Below are 22,465 nucleotides of genomic sequence, written 5' to 3'. Positions count from 1 at the left end.
ACAATGGAATCCTAGACATATTTAAAAGGTAGAAAAACAGGGTATGCAGATGGAAGGAGAGCGCTTGAGAACACAGTAGTCATGACAACTCTGAGGTTAATACAAATAGACATCTGGGTGTGGCAGTACACACCTTTGGCCCAAACACTCGGAAGACAGACACAGGCAGATCTCATCTCTGTGATTTCAAGGCTACCCCAGTCTACTGGGGGTGTTTTAGGCTAGCCAAGACCACACAGTAAGACCCTGCCTCAAAAAAGAAAACTTAGGGAAGCCCACATCAACTGGAGAGCCATAGCTGAGATCACTAGGTAGCCAATGTGTTTGCAGTTCCAACTGTATACACTGTATTTGGAAATAAAATGGCCCCTATTTCCCTGACAGTAGTTAGGATTATCTTTAAAGCTATCAATTCTCATGATCAAGTCCCACCATAGAATTTGATTTCGTTGTACCTGGCAGAGGATGGAAGGAAATGCTGCTGACAATCTGTAAATACACACACTCACCTACTTTAAGCTACATAGGTAGCTCCCTAATTTTCCCAGCTCTGCAACTGTGTATTACAACACACACACACACACACACACACACACACACACACACACACACACACACACACTCACACACACACACACACACACACACACACACACACACACACACAAGAAAAAGTTAAAAAGTAGGAAATCTGAGTGACTTTGTCACACTGGAACTAGAACCTCTTTGCTTCCAAGGACTATCCACCAGGGTTCCTTGAAACCATGTGAATCCAGCCTTAGGTCACAGCTAAGGTGCCTGAGCTAGAAGAACCAGGTGGCACTTGGGTGGCACACACTGCCACCCCCTCTGCTCCTTGGGGGTACATCTGTGATCCCAGGACTTGAGAGGTTGAGGCAGGAAGACTGTGAGCGGGAGGTCACCCTTATCTTTTTGTAAGAACGTGTCTTACAAAAACAATAAGAAACCAAATGTCCAGTTGGAAAGATGGCCCCCACGAAGCCCAAGGGCATACTCTGGTTGCAACAAGTCCATCCAAAATTTTAATTAACGATCACATTTACAGATGGCTCTAGAAGCCAGGAATAAAACACAATATACCCACCCACTAGAAGAGAGAAGGTTCTATAGAGATTTGGTGCTATGCAACTTCAAGGGCCTGGCTGCATAACAATCACTCCTTCCTCAACTTCCAAATCTGGGGAGCCTGGAGTAGAAGCATTTCCTATCACTGAGAAAGTGTTCTGTTCTATGGAATCAGTTTCTCGATAAGGCAGTAATTACCGGAGCAATTTTACTAGGTACAAAAGCATTTTTAACAGTTTTAATTATTCAAAAGCCTGATTAATTATCTAGTCCGTGGATCAGAGGCCAAAGGGGGATAAACCATATGAAAATGGTAACCATGGCAGGGAGAAGAGAGAATTCAGCCAACTTCAAACAGGAAGCTACCCTGTGACTTTGTAGTTAGGACTGTGCCCTGCTGTGCTTGCCAAGGATGGATACTGGGCTGGACCTTAGGAGACCTGGAGTCCAAGCCTGATGCACCACTGACCTTATGTCCTAGGCCCATGGACTTTCCCTTGCCGGTGTTAAAGGATAGTAATGGACTGTGGGGTACACCTCATGGCTCTGGAACTCTGTCAGGAGCTGATATGCTATAGCTCTGTAGTGCTGTGTGTGTGCATGCGTGTGAGCATGCTAGTGCCCTCCAAGGCTGAAATTCCAGGTGTTTGTGAGCTGCCAGACATGGGTGCTAAAGCTCAGGTCCTTTGGAGGAATAACACATGCCCTTGACCCCTGAGCCCCATTCTAGCCCCAGGACTTTCTTAAAGTATAAACTTCAGTGAATTTTTCCCTTGAGACAATGAAAAGCCAGAGGAACTTGGAAGAGCATTGGTCATAGTTGAAGGAAAAGAGTTGGACAGCCTTGTAGGATGGATTAGCATAGGGGATGACTGACAGAGAGTGACACAGCTTGTCTGGTAATGAGTGCATTCCTATATGAATGTCTACTTTGGGGGGAGGAAGCTTCTATCATTCATTGAGCATTTATTAAAAACCTCAGATAAGGAAGTGACTTTCTCATGCTGGAACTAACCTCAGCTCTCCCCCAACCCTCTCCCCCCACTACTACTCATCTCCCCCTCCCTACCAATATCCCCTTCCCCACCACTACTCCCTTCCCCCACCACTACCTCCTTCCCCCACCATTACTCCCTCCCCCTATCACTACCCCTCTCACCATCACTACCCCCACCACTGTCCCCCCAACTCTCCCCAACCCCCCTCCTTCAGTTGCATTTTCTTTCCAGGATGGAAGAGAATATCCTTTGTCTTGGAACCACTCAAGGGATTTGAGAGTTGAGTGGTTAAATCTGATATGGGCATATTTAAGCATAATGCAGGGCAAACTGTGGCCCACCATGGAGGAACTCAATGCCCTCAGGAAGTTATATGAAAAAGATTATTGTAGACTTGAGAAGACAAGAAAAGTGTGATGGCAGGACAAACTTATGAGGTCAAGTGAAGAGAAACCTGGAAGCATGAAGCATAACACTGTCCCCTCTGTGTTGGGTTTTGTGCCAGGTGCTAAGGACACAGCTATGACTCTCCCTCGCCAGCCTGTCTTCAGTGAGTGCAAAGTCCAGGCTCAGTGAAGAGAGGCGGTAAGAATGGTGTTGATGCCTGTCCATCTACAAAGACCCTGGGCCTGTCTGTGATACACCACAGCATGACTGACCTCCAGCACTGAAGTACCTGTTCAGTGATGGCTTGTCTTAATGATAAGCATATTATTTGTCATATCAGCCAATGGTGACATTCCTCATCTGGTGGAAACTATCAGTACACCCAATTCACCTTTATAGAATTATCTTCCAAGAAACCATTTGGGCCTCTAGCTACCAGGATGGTACCAAGGTCTTAATAAGCTTCCATTGTCTCAGAGAATTAAAAACACAAAGAAAACCCAGCCTAGTATAAGGCATCACAAAGCATAGTGGTCTCACCTCAAAGCCGGTCCCAATTTTAAGGAGTTCTCATTTTTTTGTGATTTTTCTGAGTGTGGTTGTGGTGGTTTGAAAGAAAATGGCCCCCAAAGGGAGTGTCACTACTAGGCGATATGGCCTTGTTGGAGTAGGTGTGGTCTTCTTGGAGGAAGTGTGTCACTGTGGAGGTGAGCTTTGAGGTTCATATATGCTCAAGCCACACCCAGTGAGACAGACCACTTCCTGTTGCCTTCAAGTCAAGATGTAAGACACTCAGCTACTCCTCCAGCACCATGTCTGTCTGCATGCCACCAGGTCACACCATGATGATAAAGGACTGAAGTTCTGAAACTGTAAATAAGCCACTCCAATGAAATGTTCTTCCTTATATAAGAGTGTCGCAGTGTCTCTGCGTAGCAATAGGAACCCTAACTAAGACAGTGGAAGAATAAGAAACTCAATTAATCTTAGCTGCCTGGAGATGTCCTGTGTGCCACCCTTCACCCTCACCCCTGGTGTTCACCTGTCATCCCCTGCTTAGCTTTGTCTATGGGTTTTCTCTGCCTTCCAGAGTCCACTTTGCATGGCAGTCATAAGTGCCAGACTCTGAAACACCTTTCCCTTCATACACTTGCTCTGTTTGCACACACCCTGGTGTGCACACACACATTTATTTCTAATGAAGGAAGCAGCTGTCAATAAAGGATAGACAAGGCCTGGTATATAAACAACCTACTCTGGTGTGTACCTCACTGTGAGGCAACACAGAATCCCCTGATGTCCTCAGCAGGAGTAAGTTCTAGTCACTCAAAGCATTAACTAACTAGCTATGACTAATGACCATTCTCTTCCTGCTCTCCTTTGTGTTCTATCTTCATCTCCCAGATGACCATTTGACTTTAAACTGCTGCTTCAGGGTCTTTTCCCCCAAGGGAATCCAGAGCCAGACACTGCCCAATGAGGGAGGAAAGTATTTATTAACACTCTTATTTTAGACCAGAAAGAAATGGAACCAGAGAAAGGCTGAATAATTTGCCCAAGATCACAGGTCTGGAAGACACAGCCCTTGGCATCAAACCCGGGCTCTAAAGTCTGTATGATGAACCCACCACTATCAGAACCAGGCCAACCACCGAAAGCCCCAGCAGCGTTTCCCAGGGAGACAGAATGCAGGGCTAGGTGGATGAATACACACTCTCCCCCAATTTATCTCCAGCCCCGTCTTAGAGATTCCAGTGCATAATTCCGAAGTGTGCTTGAACAGGCATTTGATGTGATTTTTGATGCAGTGGCAGCCACAGGGTGATCCATCAGCCAGCTCTCTTTGACAGAGAATTGATCTCCGGGGTCAGGAAGTAAACCTCCCATTTACGTAGTATGCACTTGGCATGCGCCCTCCGAGTAGCATGCGGAAGATAAAGCGCAGTCAATGACAATCCTTGTCAATGAGTTTGTTATGGCAAGAGGGGCCACTCGAAGTGCTCTGCTAGCCCTCGGGATAACTGCCCTATGCTTTCTTTCCTTTTCTTTTTTTAATCTGTATTATAAACACTTTGTCTGATCCATGCATCTTAATCCAAGATCACAGAAGCATGGGGAATACTTACCTGGTTCGCTGATCATCCACCATCTTTTCTTTCCAACTGATCTCTCTGAATTTTCTATTTTGTTTCGTGTCTGTCTGAGTAATTTCAGAACCACAGACTGGTGAAAACTGAGTTTCTCTGGGCTTCCTTTCCTCTGTGCAGAAAGAAAAAAAGGCTATTGTAGGAAACTGTCTGTGAGAGTCATTGATTGTTGGTTCTAATGAAAAGAAAAAAGAAAAAAAAAACATTTTTTCCTTAAAGCTATTTCAAAGACCTTGGATCATTATAGCAGAAAATAACCCCCCAAATGAGAAGAGCAAGATGTAAAAGTTTAATATCAGGTCTATTTTGTCATCATAAAATCCTCCCCATTTTGCTTTTGGAGTGAAATTTGAGCTGTTATAATAGGAAACCAAGGAAATAGTTATGTTGACCAAAAGATTATAATGTTTCCTAAATCCATTTTTCTTACTATGGCAAGGTTTTCTGCTCTTTATTCATACCTTAAACAAATCAAAATCATACTTCTGTTTTCTTCTTCCTGTCTTTCATGTAGACAAACAGATATAACTAATATTTAATATTTTTTTAAAAAAGCTAGAATGAAGGGGAAAGGAGGGGTATGAGGGAAAGAGATGTAGGGGAAGAAAGAAAGGAAGAAAAGAAGGGAAGAAAAATTGTATAAAGAAGAGAGTCTTTGGGCTCCCAAACTGGAACTACACCATTGACCATCTGCAATTAAAAATGCAATGGTCATCTAGTTCCTCCAGTGCATCTGAGCCAATCACTCATGTGATGACTTGATTCCAGGACACACCCATTTTCCTGTTTCCAACATCCCAGGCAACTGAATGATGGTGAGTGTAAGGCAGAGGGCTTCTTGATGCAGGTCATCCATCACTGTACTGTGGAGTTCTGGTACGTGAAAGCTAGATTCTGTGGGGCCCAGAAGGTCAGTCGTGTACTGTGTTCTCCAACAGAGGCTGATCTGTGCTGTACAATGACCCCCAAATGCCGAGGCTCTGAACAGCAAAAATGTCTGTCCTGTTCATGTCACTTCCCTGTTGTAAAAATCCTGCTGCTTCCAGGTGTCCTCACTCAGGAGGCCAGGTCACCAGGAAAGGGAGATCTGAAGAATCCTACACTGGCCCTTAAAGATTTTCATCGGAGGTAACAAAGGTCACTCACATCTCATTATCCAAACAAGCCTTAGAGTTAACCTAGTTCAAGGGGGTAGGGAAGCATGGTTCAGAAGAGAGAACAATGAAATACTGAGTGGTCAGAAGCTGCCAGCCTCCTTGACATGGAGGAACACACCATCTTTTAAAGATGGCAATGGCAAATAAATAAGTAAGAACTTAGTAGCTCCCTAGTGTTGCTATTTCTTTTATTGTTTTATAAAAAATAAAACTCAGGAGTAAATATCAGGGAATACACCAGAGATACATGGAGTAACAGAGACACGAACACCTGGGATCTCCTACAAAGTAAATTCTATGTCAAAATCTTCATACTGTATTGTTTAGCAAATAATGACAAGAAAAGAGTCTGTGTGTGTCATGTAGATGCCCTAGATTTTTGAATGCATTAGCATCCACAGTTGTTGAATCCATGGATGTGAAACCATGTACAGCATGGGAACCACAGTTTGTTCTCTTTGAAGTCAAATGTGTACTTATGCGTAAGGACTAATGATAGGGGTGGGATAAATACATTAAATATGCCTGCTAGGCTACAAAGAATAGGCATCTTTTATCAAGTTGAGCCATCATCCATTGATTCATTCTTTCATTCATTCAACAAATATGAGTATGAATATGACCCTACTAGGCTCTGAGCATGTAGCAGCATAGGAGAGAGAACTTGAGACTTCAAAACTGCTATAAAGAGATTTGGAGTGAATTTACCAATGCAGGACTCGGGCTGAACACAAAGGCAGCCCTGGAGATAGAGAGATGTTGGAGCCCGACACACAGAGCACAAAAAGACTCGAGATAGGGTAGCTATGGGCCCAGGATGGGGAGCTTTGAGATTGGCCTAGATGAGCAGTCAAGGCAAGGCCGCCTTGTCTGGTGTCCACCTCCACAGGGTTACTGTGCAGGTTATCAGGTGTATAGTGAGCCCTCTAGTGGACGCTGTTGGAACTCATCCTGAGCCTCTCAGCCTATTAGCCACCAATGCTGGTGCCCACTGCTGCCTTCTGTAGGTGGAACATACCCCTGGCCTTGGCCTCCAGCAGCCCACATTTTGGACTGTCTCTGCAAACTGGCTTTGAGCTCTGGAAACACTCTGCTCACACAGAGATGTGAAAATCCCAGCATCTATGTGTCCCTAGAGCAGCTTCTGCCAGGACCAGTGGACAGTGGACAGATGCTGCTTTCCTGTCGCAGGACATCCTACAGAGTTGCATTCATGCTCCCCCTGTGGGACTTTGTCCTGAAGTCATACCTGGCTGGGACCCGTTCCTCAGCCATCCTCACCTCTTCTGGTTTTTTTATTGTTTTGTTTTGTTTTTTTCTGGGTGTGCTTTCATTTACAAACATGTGCCTGTTCCAGGCTGTGTTTCTCCAGGAAGTACCCAAACAGCACTATGTGAGCCAAGACCTTTGCAGAACTCTGGGGATTCAAACACTGAATAAAACACAGCCTGTTTTCCAAGGAGCTCATGCTACTATGAGCAGAAAAATGCATGCACAAACTATTCCAGGTTATATGTTACAGAGAGGATGGAGACAATGGCAAGGCTCTTCCTTCATCTAAGGTGGGGGTGGAAGGTGTGCCAGCTAGTCTTTATGTCAACTTGACACAAGCTAGAGTCATCTGAGAGAAAAGACCCTCTGTTGAGAGAGTGCCTCCATAAGACAGGGCTGTGGTCAAGCCTGCAAGGCGTTCTCTTAGTGACTGATGTGGGAGGACCCAGGCCATTGTGGGTGAGGACACTCCTAGGCTGGTGGTCCTGGGGTCTATAAAAAAAAAATGCAGGCTGAGAAAGCCATTAGGAGCCAGCCAGTAAGCATCACTCTTCCATGGCCTCTGCATCAGCCCCTGCCTCCAGGTTTCCTGCCTTTTTTGAGTTCCTGTCCTGACTTCCTTAGATGATAAACAGTGATGCAGATGTGTAGGCCAAATAAACCCTTTCCTCCCCAAGTGGCTTTGGTCTTGGTGTTCCATCACAGCAATAGTAGGCCTAATTAAGACAGAGAAGGGCTCATACATACAAGAGCTTGTCTTAAGGATAAGTAGGAGTTAGCTGAAGGATAGGTAAGGAGGAGCTCTGCAAGAGGAGAAACAGTTGGTCCAAGTCAAACAGGCACCGAGGGAATGAGAAACGGGATGGGAGATGGTTGGTGTATAACAGTGGCGAGCAGTCCGCACGTGACTGTGAGCCATCAAACGGGAGCCAAGCAGGAGGAGCAAAGATGGTCCCTGAGGAAATGGTTCTACAGCTGCTCATCAAGGGAGGACACACACCCTCAATTTGTGCTCCCAGCCCACAAGGATCTCCCAAGGGCAGCTTTTGCTACCCTCAGCAAAGTCCAACAGCACCTGGAGACTTACACTCACTCCTGATGCTCTAACACACACACACACACACACACACACACACACACACACACACACACACACACACACGCGTGCTCGAGCACACACACACATTCCAGGAACCAATTAGGAATAAGCAGACAGTGAGCAGCAGGGGCTCAGAATTATTTTAGTTTGATTCTCTCAAAAGAAGAATCTGTTACAAGGACTTAGGCACCTGAAATTTACTAGATATCAATAAAAATATGACCAGAGGGATAGGTACATGAGAAAGGAAGAAAGACAGTCAAACCTTGCACCGGGCATTGGTGGTGCATGCCTTTAATCCCAGTACTCAAGAGGCAGAGGCAGGCAGATTTCTGCGAGTTGGAGACCTGCCTGGTCTACAAGAGCTAATTCCAGGACAGCCTCCGAACCCACAAAGAAACCCTGTCCCAATAAACAAAACAAACAAACAAACAAAATCTTGGAGTGTCCCCAAGCATGTTAACACTGTGGAGAACAGGAATGTAAAGCCTGGAGAACTATGGAAAACAGTCTCTCTTATACACACACACACACCTGAGCACCACCAGAAGGCAAGAGTGGCCTGGTGTCTCTCTCAGTTAGCTGCTGGCTGGAGGCAGCTCCCAGAAGGTGTTGATTCTCTGGGTGTTGGCAAAGGGTCAACAGTTAGAGAGAAGATACAGGGTCAGTAGTCAGACCACTGTACCCCAAAACAAGATGAGCACACTCAAGTAAGGCACCCACATGCACACCCCACTTCCTGCTTCCTGTTCACCCTTCCAGATGGAAAGGAGAAATTCCCTGAAGTCTAAGTTTTCCCTTTCTCCTCCACATAAAGGTCGGAAGAAGCAGCAGAAACAAATAGCACCCATCAAAGTGGAGAAGACATCCATCTCCCAACCATTCGAGCTCCATTGTCTCTAAACTACTTGGGGTTAGTTAGCATAGGTTCATTTCCTCACTCCATAAAGCAGACGGACAAAGGAGAATGAACTCACAACCACCCTTGGACAAAGTCGGGGTATGATGTGCCTTTGAGTTTGGTAAAGAATCACTGGCTCCACCCATCTGAGAGTGACGGTGGAAAATGGCATTTAGTGGGCTGTGTTCAAAAGCAGAGCCATTGGGAAGTTTAGGATGCGTGACCATAAGGGAACATGGAGAATTGTCTTTTCCTAGTGCGCTGTTTCGCAAACTTCTTTGGGGGCTGGGAGTTCTGTAGGAGTGAGGCGAGAAATGAGAGGAGGGAAGGCTTTCTGCTCTAAGTGCCTGTCTCCATTCCAGCGCCCCTAGGAGAGGAGCTGGTAATAAAGATCGACATGCAAGCCGTATTTGGAGAGTGAGTTCAGGAACCAGTGGGGAAGTAAGAAAGGAAAGGGAAGAAAGCATTAGATCTGTTATGGAGATGGTGAGATGGCTCAGCGAGGAAAGGCCCTTGTCATATAAGTCCTGAGTTTGCTTTGGGAACCCACAGAAAGGTGAAAGGAGAGAACCAGCTAAGTAGTTGTTCTCTGACCTCCACCCATGGCAGAATAACAAATACAGTTTTTTTCCCTAAATTTGCACAGATTTATTTTTATTTATTTGCGTGTGCTGTGTCTGCTTTTGCAAATCAAAGGGTCAGAAAACTATATTATATCCCTTGGAGCTGGAGTTGCAGGTGGTTATGAGCCACCTGTGTGGGTCCTGGGAATTGAATTCTGGTCCTCTGGAAGGGAAGGAAGTGTTCTCAATCCCTGAGCATCAAGCCAGCTCCTAATAATTGTTTGAAACCCGGCGGTGTTGGCACACGCCTTTAATCCCAGCACTGAGGAGGCAGAGGCAGGCGGATCTTTGAGTTTGAGTTCAACCTGATCTACAGAGTGAGCTCCAAAATTAAACAGTTTTAAAGGTGTTTTATCAGCACATTGGCCACATTCTGGAGAGCTCTAGAAAACCTCTGGGATATGCCACGTGAAGTGCCTGAAGTTTGAGAGCAATGCTGTGTAAATGCCCCCAGCTCCTATCTGCCATTGGTTGAAGGCAGCTTTGGGGGTTGTGGTGAGCCCTCTGTTGAGGTGGCAAGACAGACTATGGCTTTTGGTAGAGCTAGCGAACATAAAGGTGACACCAATGGTGAGGCTCAAATCTCACCTGTTTTACATATCTGGGGTCTTGGTCTGAGAGTTCTCTACAGAGATTTCCTAACAAAAATCCTGGACTGTTGCAGAACCATGAGAGTGATCAGATGCACTTATTTTACAAAGCACATGGGGCTCAGGAAAAGAGCCTGTGTCCCCCGACAGCAGCGTGCGGACCAGGGCTAATGCCTCTCCCTCCCGAGCCTCAGACACAGCTCTTCTCATACAGCGCTCATTTCAGTGGCTGCTCATTTTCTCTATTTCACTCTCTCCAGTTCCATCTCTCCATATTATCCCGACTCTCCACATGTGCCCCAACGACCTTAGCAGCCTGTCTCCCAGCACCAACCACTCTAAGAGCTCCCCGAGTCACAGATAATGTCATTCTCTCCCCATCTTCATCCAGCTCCTTTGACAAAACCTTTTATACATTGGCAAACAGTGACCAAAAGTATGAAAGCTGGGGGAGGGGGGTGATGTTGGCACTAGCACTGGAGAATGAAATGTAAATACAACTGTCCACGTGGGTAACACACTGGGCTGATAAAACAGCTTCTGCAAACTCAATATCAAGGGGTCTATTTCTAATGCAGCTGCCTATTGTCGTTGGTGTTTGAAGATTATTCAAAAGGCACCGGGCTGCCTTAGACACTAATGTGTGGATGTCTTAATTTACAAAAGCCACTGTGCATCCTGCTAAGCTCTGTGTCCTTGGAACCTGGCACTATTTCCAGTACATAATAACTGCTCAATAAATGATTGCTTAATGAATGAAGGGGGAAAAAATCAAGGGCTTTTTATGCCACACCTCACCTCCCAACTCAACCTGAAAGGCCAGCCTGGCAAAGCTTCACACACCAAAGTGCAACGACATTCTAAAAATTGATCATGACTTCCTTGCCAAGGATTCTTTTCTTGAACTATGCTGACAAGGAAAATAAAGATCATTTGCTCATTAAATAGGTATTTATGCAGTGCTAACTCTATGTTGGGTGCTGGGATGCGATGTGAGAAAAGGGAAAAGAAAAAAGTTTCTGTTTGAAGACTACAGTGGGAATCCATCGTCACATGAGAGAAAGGTCAGGATGCTGCAGAAAAAAGCAATGCTAAGGTTTTTAAAGAGACAGACTCAACACAAGGATGCTCTTCCCTTCAAGAAGAGCCAGTTCCCCTTCCTGGGGGTGGGGGAGCTGGGAGATACACTTCCAAGAAATTGATCCACCAGGATGATGTGTCAGATTAGACTATGGGAAAAAAAAAAAAACACATCTCTCTTACTGAGTCTATCTGCTTGTATGTCCTCTCTTCTGCCCCCCTCCTCTCCCTCTGCCTCTTGAACACCTACTTTGTAGAAGGTCTTATTGAAAGCCTACTTGATCCACCCCCTCCTCTGCCCATCAGTGCCTGAAGCAGGTGGGACAGTTGCCCCTGCCACCAGCTACAGGCAGAGCAGGCCCTGCACCTCACCTGGGTAGCACCACAGAGCCAACCCCAATAACAGAAGTGTGGGGAAGCCAGCTTCAATATCGTGAGCATGGAAGAACTGTCCCCATTTCTCACCTGTCATGTGGCAGCATGGGTGCAAGAGAGATGCCTCCCTCACCCCCATAAACAACTGAGAAGGATGAGAGAGCTGGCCCTGAGGCCATAAGGGTGAGGGAGCTAACACTTCCCCCTATCTGCTGCAGCACTAAGGAGAGTGACGACCCCTACTCTATGCCTGGGTTACACAGTAGAGCTGGCCCCAAAGGAGGAGGTGTGGAAGATCCAACCCTCAGGACATAAAAGCTGGAGAACTGGCCCTGCCCCTTGCTGTCACTGCAAGGGCTGGAGAGCCCACCCTGGTGGTGAAGGCAGGGGAGAGCTGGTGGGCTGACCAATCCTGCCACTACCCAATACCAGAACCAGGGTTATAGGTTGGCCCACCCCCAATATCCACCCCATCTGTGATCTTCTGGAACACTCGAAGGGACAGGTCCTGCAGACCCAAAGCTACAGACTCTCTATGACATGGGGCAACAGCAAGATAACCAAGAGGAGTTTCAGTGAGGGCCCAGCATCAGTGGTGCAGCCGAAACCAGAGGCCTTGAACCAAACTAATGACTCTTTGCAAGGAACACTTGCAAGGAAAGATACATGGATTTTATTGGGAGAGGGGGTGCTGCTGCAAGGGCAGAGGAGGATATGCAGGAATGAGAAATGAATAGGATCCAGAGGCATGATGTGAAAGACACAGAGAATAATTAAAAAGAAAGTTAAAAAAAAAAGGGTACTTGTTAGATTGGGAAGGAAGGGAGGCACACTGGAGGAGGAACTAAAGCCTTTCCACAACTGTGCACATGACCCCGGAAGCACTTCCAAGCCACTTCCGGATGCCTGAGTGCTGGAACTGTGAGGTGTTAAATGCTTCTTTTATGCAGCCAAGTTGAGGGCATTTGCTACCTTTGATATGCAGCACTAAGTAACTAGCTGGGAGAAGTGTCAGATGCGTGATGTGGAGTAAGGTGCGTCCTTCTGATCTAAAAGTGAGAAACGATTCCTCCAGGATGCAGTTGAGTGACAGACAGGGTGTTCCAGGGAAAGGAAGTGACATGTGCAAAGGCCCTGAGTTAGGATGTCATATTCTCAGATACACTAACCACCACCACCAAGGTGGCTACAGAACGGAAGGCAGATGAGCTGGTTTACAATGAAGCTGACAGGAGAGCAGGCCCAACAGTGGGGGGCCCCAAGATATCACTACAACTTTGAATCTTCCTTGGGAAATGGAGAAGACTTTGAAGAGTTTTAAACAGGACAATGGCTTGATCACACTTAATGTTTCTTTGTGTCCTGTCAGCTACTGTGTCTATCATGGCATTCAGTTGACAGCTTCCTCTAACTGGGCCGGTTTGTATGTCCACACAGACTCTGAATAACAGTGGAAATTAAATGGACAAGGCCCTCATAATTTGCAATGCTAACTTCTTTCTAACTCTCAGCCCATTCCAAGTGTTGCCAGTCTCTGGCTACAAGCTCTGAGAGTGTTAGATAAACAAGGTTCGAGGGACCCCCAAGGTGAACTCCAAGAGCTACTTCTTCATGCAGCTGTACAGCTGCATCTCATTTCTCTTGGGGAAAAAGCCTAGAATTTCAAAACATCCCCAAGAGAATCTTGGGACCTTTGACACCTGAGCCTGAGGCACAGATTCAGAAGCATGTAAATTCTTGAGGAAGAAAACCATGAAATGATAGGTTGGAGAAGAGGGCAAGGATGCAGCTAAATTGGTAGAATCCCTGTCTAGCATGCATAAAACCCTGTGCTCTCTCCGCAGCATCACACAGAACCACACCTGGGGGCACACACCTGTAATCCCAGCATTCACTCGGGAGGTAGAGGCAAGAGGATCACAACCTCAAGACCATCCTTAGATACACATAGCAAGCTTCAAACCAAAGTGGGCTATATAAGACCCTATCTCAAAAGAGGAGGAGGAGGCGGGAGAGCAGGAGGAGAGGGGGAGGGAGGGGTATGTTCTCAGGTGCAGAAGACTCCCAGCCTATTCCTGGGCGGGACACTGGAGTAGGAACCACAGCGCTGTCCTCATCCTGTGGCAAGAGCCCACCCTCTGCTCCCCACCTGTCAGTCATAAACTATAAGTTGCTCCCATCAGTCAAACAGTTCTCAGGAGAAGAGGTGGGGTTTCCAGACAGATTAAATGTTTGTATCTCCTAAGCACAGCAGCCTAAGAAGAGAGACAGTTAAAACTAACAGCAGCTGATGCTCATAGCAGCCATGTAAGTGGAGGACATCAGGACTGGAGAAGCCCCCAAACAGTGTCTATCATCTACAACCCAGAGAAAGTTCAAAACCCCCTATAGCAAAGAAATGGAGATTACCAATGACACCCTATGCAAACAGAACAGACTCCTTCAATGTAGAAACCACTGTAGGGCTCCACCATCCAGGCATGCTAGAATATGCACTGACTAAAGTCCCCCTGCCACCCACCCAAACCCATAGCTCTCCAAACACAGTTCTCCCAAACACAGCTCAGTGGGGAGTCACAGGGCTAAATCACCCTAAATATCATCATCTCAATTTTCTCAAAATTTACCCTAGGAGGGCCCTGAAAGTCGAGGTAGATGACCAGGAATCTTTTTTTGTTTGTTTGTTTTTGTTTTTTTGTTTTTTGAGACAGGGTTTCTCTGTGGCTTTGGAGGCTGTCCTGGAACTAGCTCTTGTAGACCAGGCTGGTCTCGAACTCACAGAGACCCACCTGCCTCTGTGGGATTAAAGGCGTGCGCCACCAACGCCTGGCATGACCAGGAATCTTACGGAACTCGAGTGTGGGGAGAATGGGAACTAATTAAAAGCAGGCACTCAGACCATGACTAGCACATTCCAAATCCCAATATCCCTGCCTCCTACGGCTCTGAGCTGTAGACAGCGTGTTTTATTAGAACCGCCAGCTCCCCAATAACCACACAGAGACTTACTATTAATTATAAATTCGCCACTGATAGCCTAGGCTTGTTATTACCTAGCTATTTCAACTTAAATGAACCCACATTTCTTATCTACACTCTACCATGTGGCTGTACTTATTTTTAGCAAGGCAAGTTCATCTTGCTTCTCGCCACTGTGACTCTGCCCTCTTCTTCCCCAGCACTCTCTTTTTGTCTGAAAGTCCTGCCTATCTATTGGCCAGTCAGCTCTTTATTAACCAATGAGAGCAATCCATATCCACAGTGTACAAAAAGACTATTCCACAGCACTGGGCAAGCTGCATAGTGTCTCTGAGACTCAGTTTCCTACCTGTAAAATGGGTGTAATGATGACAGTCCTTGCTCACAGGGTCCATATCAGCATGGGATGTACTGAGTTAGTTCATCTAAGCAGTGCCTACCTTAGAGTAAGTATCCATAAATATTAATGATTAAAATGATTATCTGCAATTCTTGTCTCAAAAGTAAGAGAATCAGAGTTCAGACCCCCATATAAAATGCTGGGCAGGTGTGGCAACCCATCTATAGTTTCAGAACTCTGGAGACAGACATGGGATCCCCAGGGCTAAGCAAATCAGTGGGCTCTGGATTCAGTGCGAGGCTCTACCTTAATATACATGGTAGAGAATGAGAAAGGAAGACAATTGATGCCAACCTACACACTCGCACATACACACACACACACACACACACACACACACACACACACACACACACACAAATAAACAAATAAATGAATAAATAAATGTATGTTATTGAACTATCAAAAAGAGATTCAACCTGAAGCTCCCGGAATCAGCCTCTCCCACCCCCACCCCTCCACAGTGCTATAGGCAACCTTCATTTGGCCCATATTCTTCTGTGTGGCATCCTGTGACCATGAGCTTCCTGAGAACCAGATGTATGTTGTTTTCATCTTTGCCCAGTGCTATGAGCACATTGTTAGTCTGATAAATAATTTATCAGTGGTTTCTACTACTGCCAGAAACTTCTCAAGGAAGCTCGCTGTGAAAGCAAAGGTCCAACCAAGAGACCCTCTTCACTCGACCTGTCTCAACAGCCCAGGGCAGGTGGATTACCTGTCAGAACATTCGGACAAGCTCTGGGTCTTCGGGCATGTGGGAAGTAGGTTGGTCTAAAACGGAATCACTGTTTAATGCCTCTTCTTTCAGACCCAGAGGCCATGCCAAGCATTTCATAGGCAGCCGCCATTTGGTCACTTCAGTAACCCTGCTATTCTTTCAGAGGCAGCACAGAGCAGGGAACTGGGGGTCTGTCACCTTCTCAGGGGCATGCAGTTCTATTGTTCTCAGGCCTAAGCCATATCCAGCAGGAAGGACATTCTCTTACCATTGCTGTCTGGGCTCCTGAGATTTCAGGAATTATCAGGAGGCAAGTTTTGAAGCCAGAGCTTGGAAAGCTACTACATGATGCCTGCCTGTCACCAGCATAAAGAACAGGGAAGAAGAGCTGACACTACAAAAACACAGTCATAAATACTATTTGCTGAATGCTTCCCATAGGCTTGGTTCTAAGCCCCATCTCAGTTGGGCTTCTGCAAACCAGATCTTGGAACAAAGATGTGACAGCAGGAGTTCCTGTGAGGTGTGATCCTAGGAAGTACCTTAGATGAGATAGGAAAGAGACCAAAGGTGCCAGAATGAACAGTCTCCCCTGGGGGAAACTGGGGACCCTTTGAAGCTCTATGTTCATAATGAGAATTATCCCACGGAGTGTGGGGATGCAGGGGGTTTACAGGCCAACTCCCAATTCTATTGTTAGCAGTCATTTCTAGAAAGTGAATGGCCTGGCACTTTTAAATGCCCCTTGCAGGGCTCAGCATCCTTCTGTGGTCAGAAGAATCCTTGCATGGAGAAAATTACAGCTGCTCTGGGGAACGGGATACAACATTCTTAAACATCCTGGAGAACCTGCAAATGACAGATAGACAAAGAATCTCAAAGAGGCTTGAGCAAATCCATGACAGTTCCTCCCATGACTGTTTCATCAGCTACATGGGGTACTGACCATGACTATGCCTATTTTAGGGTTGAGTAAACTTAGACAAACACACCCAAGGTCACCAAGCTGGGGAGGCAGCATGGGATCTAGGCAGCCAGGTCCAGAGCCCATGAGCTAACCGCAGAGCTGGCAGCATCTTGCTTGGGCTCCTCTCCAGGGCTCTTTTTGCCTCACCAAGCAGGACACAGCCACATGGAGGCCGTGGTATCCTAGTCTACTTTATTCATATCATTGCCTCAGTTTAAGGTATGTGATCCACTATAGAGTGAAATGGCTGGCTGATAAAGATAACATAGCTATCATTTCATGTGGTTGCCCTTTTCTTAGGTGAGGCAAGAGCACCTAACCTCCACTGTTCTAGCCAAAATCTCAAATATAATGGAGCATTATTGACCACTGATCTCCTGTTACACACCACCTGAAGACTTGTTTACTCTGCATAGCTATAACTTCGGTGAGCTCTCTCCCCCTCATTCCTTCCCTTCCTCCCAGGTGGCCATCATTTTATTCTCTAGCTCTGTGCATTTGGCTCATTTGAACTCTAACCCCTGTGTATTTCCCACATACCTCACAGCCTACAGACAAATATCTTTGGATAATGTCTAGGGTTCCCTGACTCTGAAATGGAGACAGACAGACAGGGATTGGCAGTTCTGTCCTGACTGACAGATGCCAGCTCTGCCTAGCTAGGGAGAAAGCCTCCTCCAGGTCACAAATATGACCCATGTGTGTCATATTTTAGACAACAGAGAGTGGTAATTCTAGCTCCCTTCCATCAGGGTAAAGGAAGTCACCCTTTCCCTAAGAGCTACCTGATGGACACATTCAGCCATGCAGCCTCCGTGTAAGGAAAATGTGATGTCCACTTTGCATAGACATTGGCCATGCATTTTTACTTCATATCATGTTTGCTATATCCAAGGAGTCTAGGAAGTAGGCAGGAAAAGAACCATATCCCCACTCAGAAGGCAGAGGTAAGTGGATTGCTGTAAGTTCGAGGCCAGTCTGATCTACAGAGTGAGTTCTGGGACAGCCAAGGGCAACACAGAGAAGCCCTGTTCTGGGAAAAACACCCTCCTTTTCAGGTAAAGAAGCTGAGTCTCAACCTTTCTCAGAACCACAGAGCTGCTGAGCAAAGAACTGACTTAAGCATAATAGGTCTTCAGTTCAAATCCAGTTCTGCGACCACAACAATCACGGAGCTGGCACACCAGGCAGATACAACACAGTTAGACATGACTTTAGGCACCTTGAAGCCAGGTTGGGACCTCTGTTTCTCTTAGTGGAACTCATGAAGAAGTCAAGCTTAACCTTCATGCTTTGTAGACTCTCAGTGATGGGCAGCAAAGTTAGCAGCTCTCTCTCTAGAACCACTTTCCTCATGTCTACCACATTCCCTCTGTTGTTTTTCTTCCCTAGATCTTTCCCCAATAGGCCTTCATTCCCTTGGTTGATGTATTACAACAGACTGACCTAACTTACAGAATACTGTTGTCAGAGATGTGTCCAGATCAGTCTTGCTAAGCTCAATGACCTTACAGAGCTGCAGCAGAAGGGAAGTTGGAAGGATTAAAGCATGCATGGAACTCCACCCACTGTAACTAGAAGGGTCCTCATGGAATGCCAAAGACCAGCCCTCGGCTGACAGCCTGTGAGGACAGCAACCTCAGGACTCCCCTTGCAAGAGCTGAATTCTGAAGACATGCTGCAGGACCTTAAAAGTGGACTTGTTCCCCAACCCCCGACCAGGGCTTCCAGAAGGGATCACAGCCCTGCTGACACCCTGATTTCAGCCTTAAGGAGTTCTCTGCAGAGATTCAGCAGAACCATGCTGTCTGCAGACATATGCTCCAGAGAACTATGAGATGCTGTGTGTGTGTGTCATTCGAAGCTGCTACATGTGTGGGACTTTGTTATGACAGCAATAAATTGATGCAGACAATACTTACAACTGCTGGCACACACTAGCTGTATAATGAATGCTTGGGTGGACAGGACACTCCTTGGAGGCTTAACAAAGATTTTTGGGTGTGTTTTGGAATTATGCTTCTCATATCCATCAGCTTTTGCTGCATAACAAATACGCAGGAGTACGAGAGCAAATAACAACAGTAAACATTGTCTTCTTGTCCACTCGACTGCAATATCTACTGGGACCAGAAGATGTGGGTCCACCAGGCTTGGCTCCCAAAGTGAGCTGCATCAAGGTTCACTTTAAATGTCTCTCATCTCCCTTAGTCCAGCAGATGCCAATGTATGTTCTTTTTATGGTGAGGGCTGGCAACCCAGAAAGGCAAACTGCACTGCAAGCACACCTCAGGTCTCAGTCCAAGTGGTACCCAGGCTCTATCCCACTGAACAAGGCAAATAACATGAGTAGGTTGGAGCTGGAGCAGAAGGAATGCCTGCTTCCCACGCAGGCAAGTAAACAGTGGGAATGTGTTCAGTATCAATCGAATTCCTTAGTGAGCTATACATGTGTTGCTAGGACATTGAGAAAATTGGTGAAAGTCAGGAAATGCAATATGGTGATGTGCTCCTCCAAGAATATTTATGATAACTAATGAGTCACTGGGAGGCACAACCACAGCATCAGTCAACAACGGTTGGGATTCCTTTTCCAGTATGCATCTGCCTCTCTGAGCTTAGGAAGTTTTCTCACCTGTCAAATGGGAATATGGTGGTCCTCACCTCTTGGGACTCTTGGGTATACAGTGAGGTCATGAAGGTGGAGTTTTCAACATTGTGCTTGGAGCATAGCCCAGGTTCATGAGTGTATGCATTACTTGCCTCTCACAACGGACCTTCCTAATGCAATAATGGAGAAGCTGGGGAGTGGGGGCGGGGATTGAAATTGTGTGGAGACTGATCCAACTAGACAACAGTCAATGACAACCTGTGAAGTGTGTGGCTGTGTGGTGGGGGGAAGCCGAGTTCGTGTGGGTGGGTGGTGCACCACACTGCACGCAAAGCCCGCCTCCGCAGGCTCTCAACAATGATTACAAGTGATTTTGAAGCATTCACTGAAACATGTTATAAGCCTTGATTACAAAGAAAAAGTGATTTTCCTAAAGTGGATCCGCCATCTGCTGGAGGTAGCCAGACCCCATTGACATGGAAGATAAGCTGTGCTGCAGAGAAACTCCTAGAACTCTGCTGGCTCTGAATCTGCAGCAGAAGGCATGATGTTTCCCTAAGCAAGCTTGATTGACAGACGCCCCCCCCCCCCAAAAAAAAAAAAACAAGAAAAGCCCATCTAGCTATTCCCACCTTGCTCAGGCCCTGTTCTTGCTGCCATAGCCTATGGAGCAGCCTTGGAAATGGGCGATAAATGGAGTGCCTTTTTATTTATGAGCACTTTCCACTCGGAACATAATACACTTATTCTTTCCTTGGTTTGTATATAAACATCTCAAATAGGATTATTTTAAAAGGACCTTGGGACACAATGCTTCTGTTGGAGTGTGTACTGGCCTGCGCTGCAGCCTGCTCATCTAACTTTTCAAGAGTCAGCAGCCAGAGTGAAGAAAAGAGCTCACTGAGGTGGCTCTTGGGCCCTAGAAGTCCACAGCATGGTGGCAGCATGGCACACCACCCAAGGGTTATGCCACATTGTGAGCAGTAATTTGGGGCACCTACAGCCACTTAGCCCCGTGAGATTCATTGATGTTTGAAAGAAGTTGCCTGCCCCAAAGTCACCGTATTGAAACTCAGTTAACCTTGCCCAGGTCTGAGCTGTTTGTTTAATTCCTCAGGTGAGAAAACCTCCTGCCTGCAGTATTAATTACCTGAATCTCCAACCCAGAAAAACCAGCAGGGCTACGCTAGAGCCAGGTCCTCAGATGCCAAGCCCAGAAGTCCTACTTGTCACAGTCATTTCACACACTACTCAGGGGACAGACTCAACACTTACCATGTCCAAGACCCTGTCTCTATCACTGCCTCAAAATTCCCTCCCTTCCCTGGGCCTCCATTCCTTTGTGTGTTTGCTTACTGTGAGCCTCCCAAAGAAACAGACCTGGACTCAGAGAGTCAAGGGCAAGTGGCTGATTTGGAAAATGGAGATGCCATTTTGAATGCAGGGAAGACAAACGGAATAAGAAGTATCTGTTGCCGGGGGATAAATGTTCCCAAAACGCGGTAGCTTAAAAATAACACACACATAGTGTTAACTCACAATTCCTGAAGATCTGAAGTCTGGGCAGAGTATAGTTCATGGCTTTTACAAGGTGGCAGCCAAACTGTCATCCTGGCTGCAGTGTCACAGAAAGGCTCCGCTGGGAGAAGGTATATTCTTGAGCTCACTTGAGTGGTTGTCACTGGATTCAGTACCTCACTGGCTCTTGGCCCCTCACATCCGTGTCCCTCCATGGACCAGCTGATGGCCACATCTCTCAGAGGGACTGGCTGAGTAAGCAAAAGAGAACATGCCCAAGATGATAGCCACAGTCTTCTTACAATGGGAACTTGCAAGCAAAATCCCATTATTCCATGCATATTTTATTCATTAAAGTGATTCAGTAAGCCCCCACGTAGAGGAAGGATATCACACAGGAGTGTCAGACACCACTGGGAGACATGCCGATGAAGGATTAATGCTAATTCTCCAGCACTTTGCCTTCCTGGGGAGTAAGGCTTTAGAGAAAGCCCCTAGGAAAAGAGATGCAATAGCTGGAGTGTCTGATTGGAGTAACAGGATCATTATGCTTCAGCTCCTTCCTTCACAGAGAACAGGAAATTGGCCAAAACCCCTGGCTGGCATCCCTCCCCATGCTACTCCCCTCTCCAGGAGTCTGAGTCTCACTTCCGGTTTTGTGATAGGCTACCAACGAAGGGTGCATTATCGAGCTACCCACCTAGTGGCTCTAAGTGCCACTGGGAACAAGTGTAGAACACACCTTAGAATAATACATGGAAAGGGAGAGTGCGCTGAGACAGTTAGACACCAGCGCCCATCTCACACTGTTCTGTGAGGGAGATTTTCAACCAAGTCAAACTGAACCCTTCTCCAAGTCCTTGCCATTGCCTCTTCTCCTTTTTGCTTCAGGCCTGGGGTGAGGAGAATTGCCTGACGGCTGCCCACAGGTGCTGTACTGTCCCTCGTTGGGTTTCCTAAACCACCCCAAGCTTGTGATCCATACCTTCCCTAAACTCTCCTAAGCCACGGGTCTTGTGGAATTTGACAGCTCCTTGGCTCTCTAACACGACTCCTCCGGAGTCCCTGTGTTCATTAGCAAAGCGTCTCCACGGGTTTATTTCCTGCTGCTTCTGTCCTTTGCACCTCGGAAGCTCTGGTGCTCCTGGCTTAGCCTCCATCCATGTTCCACAGCACGCAGAAACTAGCCCTGTTTTCCACAGTCTTCATTACATTCTTCACATCCTGAAGAGGGAAACCCCGATTAGTGAGTATGTGGTTTGAATTTTTTTAATTCATAATTTTCAGAAAGGCAAAGATATATTATGATATCCTCATTGCTTCAGACAATACCCAACTACACACAACCATCTTAATTGCCCACTGAACTGAACTAAACATCATCTATGTCTGAACGAACTGTGCAAATAACAAAGAAAGGTTAAGTGATGGCTACTAACGTGGGTCAAAGTTCAAACACTGAGTGGTTACTTGGCAACCAATACTGTTGGGAGGGTACGTGGCAAGGCAAATAGATATTACCTTTGTAGCATCTTAGGCTTCAACTAATTATCT

The 22,465-nt window shown here is 46.4% G+C and overlaps 1 long non-coding RNA gene across 1 annotated transcript; it reads right to left on the bottom strand.

The window, feature by feature from the left end:
• Nucleotides 1-3,947: 3,947 nt before the first annotated feature.
• Nucleotides 3,948-22,103, bottom strand: LOC113836501. Its single transcript, XR_003486807.2, has 3 exons — nucleotides 21,897-22,103; nucleotides 20,933-21,162; nucleotides 3,948-4,730 (listed from the first exon to the last, which is right to left on the bottom strand). It is a non-coding gene; the product is annotated as an uncharacterized LOC113836501 (long non-coding RNA).
• Between the last annotated feature and the right edge of the window lie 362 nt (nucleotides 22,104-22,465).

This window comes from Cricetulus griseus, chromosome 6 (assembly GCF_003668045.3).
Source record: "Cricetulus griseus strain 17A/GY chromosome 6, alternate assembly CriGri-PICRH-1.0, whole genome shotgun sequence".
In the NCBI taxonomy this organism is placed as follows: Eukaryota; Metazoa; Chordata; class Mammalia; order Rodentia; family Cricetidae; genus Cricetulus; species Cricetulus griseus.
The sequence above is the reverse complement of the archived record's forward strand: the minus strand, read 5'-3'. Positions and strand labels throughout refer to the sequence as shown.